This window comes from Arvicola amphibius, chromosome 12 (genome assembly GCF_903992535.2).
Source record: "Arvicola amphibius chromosome 12, mArvAmp1.2, whole genome shotgun sequence".
Classification (NCBI taxonomy): domain Eukaryota; kingdom Metazoa; phylum Chordata; class Mammalia; order Rodentia; family Cricetidae; genus Arvicola; species Arvicola amphibius.
The window spans coordinates 118,113,159-118,119,466 of NC_052058.2; the positions used below are offsets into that span (position 1 = coordinate 118,113,159).

The window sequence follows — 6,308 nt, forward strand, 5'->3', positions numbered from 1 at the left end:
GACACACACACACCAACACACCCAAACACATATACGTTCTACTTATTTTAAGAGGAATAACTGATCACAAAGTTGTGGAGTAATTTACCCAATTGCTGTATTATTAGTTAGACTCAGAGCATACTTAAACTCCATCTTTTCTAAGAAATCCTTAACAATAACAAACAATCTCACAAGAATCTTCCTTAAATCACTTTATCAATTACTTTTGTCATTTGTTATTTTAACATTAATGTTAGTTGGAGTACAAACTTTGAATCTTTTTTTGAAGCTTGCTTATTTGTTACCTTTCTTTTTAGGGACAAACGAGAGTGAGCTTCCCTACTAATCAAAAATTATGGAATTGAATTTCTGACATTTGCGGAAATCACAGGAATCCGTATATCTAGAGTATGATAGGTGACCATTTCCCTGAGAAACCACCTTTGCAATCACATTAACTCCCTTAAGATTTGCTTGTGGACTTGGAAAGTTTTCCTCCCAGAAATTGATTATATTCTCCAGTTCTGGCCCTTAAACATAGAGTTTTTAAATTTTTCAGTGAGTTTTTATTCTTACTTCATCTCACTTCATGCTATCAGTATCTGACCTGCTTCTTTGGTGTATTTTTTGGGTCCAAATTCAATGTCCTACATCCTTCGAAAACTCAGAGGATGCACTTCAAAGAAAAAGAGTCCATGCTGTGCAATTTAGAGAAAAGATGACTGTTCTCAGCTTTGTAGGGAAGAAGGCAGCATCAAAAACTGTGCCAAGTTGCTAAATTCAAATTAAGAATACATTATCTATTTAACCATTAAGAAGGGAAAATAAATCTATTCAACTGTCATATTTGAGACTGTAAATGTCAAGTCACAGTGCATGATAAACCCTTGATTAAAATATAGGAGAAATCGTGTTATGGAGCCAGTAACATAAGTAATATAAGGAAGTCAGGAGGGAGGTAGGGAGGGAAGAAAAATGGAGAGAGAGGGAGGTAGAGAGATAGGTCTCCAATGTCCTGGAATTTTTCACTGTAATCCTTTTTCTCATTTTTTCTAGGTATCACATTTCTGCCACTGACAAATTGGCATCTTATTCTTATTTTGTGTAAGAGATTTAAGACACAGTTCAGTCTAGTCCAAGTAAACATTTGGAGGTTGAAACTAATCTCCTGACAGTTCTTAATTAAATTAATGTTGTGAAACCCAGAGAATGCCAAGTGTCAGCACTGTGTCTGCTATAAAAACAGAGCTACATAATTAATATATTTATAACCTAAGCTTCCTAGAAAAATGTTTGCAGTGAACAAAATGTTGATAAACATTATACAAGCATCTTAGAATTTATTACCCTATTTTTCGGTGTATTGTACTATACTGTCTTAATTTGTATTGAGAGGTGGTTTCAGTGAGAGAGTTTTTATTTTTGGATTAAGAGTAAAATTAATTTTATCCTGAGACATCTATTTGATTTTCTCAATGCTAGAAGAGTTTGTGTAGTTATCTCTGGTTGATTATTTTTCTTCTGTAAAACCCAAATTAAAAGCATGCCATACTTCAGGTCATTGTGCCTTTTCTACAGTAATATCTCAGATCAAAATCCTAAAACTTTAGAAAGTTAGATCATCCAGAGCCTGGTGTTTCCAGAATGCAAATTTCCTGCCAATATTTTGATGTATGCTACCAAACTCCAAGCTGAGATCTCAAGATAAAATCTCAAACCACCCACCAAATACTAGTTCCAGTAAGAAGAGCTGATATCCATACACAGTCTTATGTTCAAAAATAACGTATAACTTGCACAGAATATCTCTTGGTTAAATGTAAGCAAGAGCATTACCGAGATAAATATAATCTCTGGGGAAGATGTATAACTGAAATACTTAAATATACATATATGCATAGGCAGTTTAAAAACTTAGGCCACTTATATGTACATATATACATACAAATCCATGTGTACAGGTATATTTTATGTATATGCAATATGTACCTTTCAACAATCTGTGCTTATGGTTCAGTTTTAATTGTGCTCTTGTCTTCTGACATGTATCTTTTCATCTAAGTTTTATAATTTGTTGGTCTTCAACTAATTTTGATAATTATTTTATTGTCAATTTGGTATGATCGCAAGACACCTACGAGAGTCAACCTCAATTGAATCATCTAGATTAGATTAACTGGTAACCTTGTTAGAAAGAATTGGTCTCACTGTTGATGAAGGGAGGATTCAATCCACTGTGAGTGGATCTATCTGAAGTCAGGTGAAAAGTAGGTGAACATCAGTCTGGGAGCAGACTAGAGAGGGAGCCAGCATCCAGTTTTCCTTCATGTTCCTGACTCCAGGTTCCTGCCCTGAATTCTTGACCTGACTTCCCTCAGTGAATGAATGACCTAGAAGTGGAAGCAGAAATAAAGTCCTTTCCCTACAAGACAGTTTTGTTCAAAGTGAATTAGTATAACAAAAAATAGAATTTTTAAAAAATGTTATAATTATGTGGTATATATGTCTTCTTTATTTAATCATGTTTGACTTGTCTAGAGAAAAGTTTGTTAGTTAACCTTCTTAGTCTTCTCAGGCTCTTTTCATTTGTTTCTGCTTTGATATTTGTCATATCATTCCTTGTGATAGTCTTGGGTTTCCTTAACCTTTCTGTTCTAAATCCATAAGGTTCCTTGTTTGGTTAATTATCTGAAATCCCTCCAGTTAAAAATATAGGTACTTATCAGACAGCTCCTTCTTTGCTTACTCATGCTATAGCCTAATATTTTCATATTTTGTGTTTTTGTCTTTGTCTCTACAAAGAAATTACTTTTAATTTTATTTTTTCTTTAACAACCCTTTCATTAACTTGATTTTCATTCTCTGTATACTTTTCACAGATATTATATATTATGCTATTTAACTCCTTATTTGTATGCTCTTAATTCTCACTGATATTTCTCCATCATCGTCTTGAGCTCTTTACTGAGTCCTATTGATCTCTTGTTCTGTGATCTATTGTTGAGTTACGGGACACAGCAGTGTTGACCTTGATATTTCCTTTAGCTTATTCAATCATGTTGGTTTGATGTGCCTGGTGAACATGTCAGGAAATGTGAGAAATTAGTTACTCTAGTGGCCCAGCCAGAATTGTACACACCCTGTGTAGCTGGGGAGCTATTGTGTAGCCTCTTTGCAATGTGAGTGAAACCAGCAGGAAGATGAAGGATAGTAGGTACTCTACACAGTGACTTCAGGAGGGGGTATGATGAACATACACTAGGTTCAACTGAAGGGGTAGGCAAGGGTGTACCAGTCACAACCCATGGCAATGGGAATCACCAGGACTGGGTTGTTTCTTTTCAGACACATAGACTTTACTAAACAAAAATCCATGTATACTTTCCCATTAGAAAAGAATAGTTAAAATTCTCAGTTCAGAACCAGGCACAGAGTTGGAAGTCTATAATCCCAGCTACAGAAAGTGGCTGAGGTAAGAGAAGCACAAGTTTTAAGACAACATGAGGAGTATAGTAAGACCACATTTAAAAGGGAAAGACCCCAGCTTTCCCCATTTCAACAGTATGATCTTGGTCAAGCTACTTAGCTTCTTTCAGGGAAAGCTTTTCTTCTGTGAAATTCAAGTTGTGTTAAGTATTGATCACATAGAGCAGACTTCCTTAGCACATAACTACAACATGGGAAGTGCTAATAGACAATCATTATTTTCGAAATTGCTGTTGCCTTCCAGTTTAAAATTAGATCACTAACTTTCAAAGTTATGGTGGAAATATTGATTTGAAATCACAAAAAATGCACGTGACTAAACTGTAAAATGTCACAAAATTAATAGAAACATTTATATTTCATTGTGGGACGGTAGTTCAGGCATCAGACAGGAGCTCAGTGACCTTATCAACATCTATGAAAGGATTTGACATCATCAGTAAATGCAGCACAGTCATTATATTATCTCCATTGCCTTTAGAGCTTGGATCTCAACCTTGGAAAAGTCATTCAAGTCACCTAGATTCTATTATCTGCTCACAGCCGGGCGGTGGTGGCGCATGCCTTTAATCCCAGGGAGGAAGAGGCAGGCGGATCTCTGAGTTCGAGGCCAGCCTGGTCTACAAGAGCTAGTTCCAGGACAGGCTCTAGAAACTACAGGGAAACCCTGTCTCTAAAAAACAAAAAACAAACAAAAAAACCAATTATCTGCTCACATCAGAGAGATTATTAAAGGAGATGATAAATATATGATCAAATGGGCAGTTAATGAAAACATGTTTCAGGAATCTGAACTTTTAGATAAAAAATGGTTCATAGCTACACGTACATGAAAGTTACATATACATCTACAATCAGTGAAAGGACATAAAACTAATATTTTTCTAGGCCAACAAATGTAGTGAGAGATAAAATAACTTTATTTATCACAAAACTTGATTATTTTATTAGGAAAAATACCTTGAATTTTCTAGTTTGACATAGTACTTTGGCAAACTCTACTGTACACAATCATACAAAGGAGAATTCTACCACATATAGTAAGAAGTGAACATAATGCCTGTCACTACCAATTAATCACTTAATTTTTTTTACATTAATTTTATTTTATATGTTTGGATTTTACCTTCATGCATATCTATGCAATGCTCACATAATTCAGAAAAGATTGCTTAATCTCTTAGAATTACATTTAAAGATGGCTGTGAACCATGTAAGTGCTAAAAATTGAACTCAGGTCTTATAGCAAAGGAATAAGGGCTCTTAAATGTTGAGCTATCTTTGCAGCTCCGTTATCAATCATTTTTCCTAAATGAATTGACACTATGAAAATACAAGTAATAGCATCTATAATAGTAAATTTGTCCCTAAACCTTATAGAGTTAGTCACTATAACTTTAGATTTTCTATGTAGTACTTGAATGTTTGATTCTCTCTCTTTCTCTCTCTCTCTTTCTCACATACACACACATAAGAGGTAGAAAGAGGAGAGATAGAGAGAGAGAGAGAGAGAGAGAGAGAGAGAGAGAGAGAGAGAGAGAGAGAGAAATAGCCTTCCTCTGTGTCTTTGTCTAGTACATATAGTGGCTACAAAACAACCTTAAGCTTGTTCCTCAGGAATTCTCCTCCTGATTCTCTGAAATCATATCTTTCTGGATCAGCTGGGCTTGCTGGACACTCAGCAATCCCAATCCTCCTATCACTGCCTCCCCAGCTCTGGGACTACAAATGTGTACCACATGCTCATTCTTTATATAATGTGGGCTCTGAATTTCAAAGTCAAGTCTACATTCTTTCATGTCCAGCCCTTTTCTGTCTGAGACCTATCATTTCTGCCATTGAGAAGTGACATTTGTAGGAAGAAGGTATTTGTTTTTTTTTTTTTTTTTTTTTAGAGAATACTTTATTAGTTTTTGTAATCAAACCCATGTAGATAAGACCTTACATATTTAATACAGTGCAGTACCCCTGTACAAATGGGAAAAAAAATTAAGTTCAACATTTCTAGACCAATATGGCTGTTAATTTCTGTACAATGCCAACTCAACACAGTAAACTGGGATACTTTTTTCCAAAGTTGACAGCACAGCTAAAGTTTCCAAAAATTCAAATTATATATATATATATATATATATATATATATATATATATAAAGACCAATAATAGCAGTATGTTATGCATCAATAGCTGCAACAGCTTTTCCAGGTTCTGCAGTCATTTGAACAAAATTGTAGAGACATCCAGCACACTCCACTTAAAAAAAAAAGTAAAAAACAAAATCCCAGAAAACGGCACAGTTCTTTTACTCTTGTGGTACCTGGCACCATTTTTTTTTTTTAAATTAGCTTCTCAATCATCATCAAGGTATTTGATCTTGATCAGACTTAAGCCCTCTTCTCTAGGGAACAATCTTTGAAGGCTACTCAACAATGGAGGGAGTTGGAAAATCTGGATGTCTCTTTGTGGAACTAGACTGGCCAAGGGAGTTCTGCAAGCCATATGTAAGAAAAGTAACATGAGCTTGGTGTCCAGTAATTAAATTATGTATCAACGCAAAGTCATCATAAGGATGTGTAAATATCTTCATTTCATCTCATGCTTCAGGCAGTAACCCTTGAGGACAGAAGTGACTCCTGCTCAAAATATCTTAAGTCTGTACTTGGCTTCTGCTAAAGTCATGTCTTCTTTCTCCATGGTGTTACACACTGCTTTCTAGGTTGTTATAAAAGACATAAACATATTTCTATATGGGGGATTAGAAAATTATTATGGTGCTTCCTTGTGCTTCTTTTACTCAAATTTCTTCATATTTTTCCTTTTGGTTAGCTTGTCAGAATTAC

The 6,308-nt window shown here is 35.0% G+C and overlaps 1 non-coding gene across 1 annotated transcript; it reads right to left on the reverse strand.

Annotated features, from left to right (window-relative positions):
* Positions 1-295: 295 nt before the first annotated feature.
* On the reverse strand, positions 296-458 carry LOC119803127. The gene has a single exon (XR_005283543.1). It is a non-coding gene; the product is annotated as a U1 spliceosomal RNA (small nuclear RNA).
* Positions 459-6,308: the final 5,850 nt, after the last annotated feature.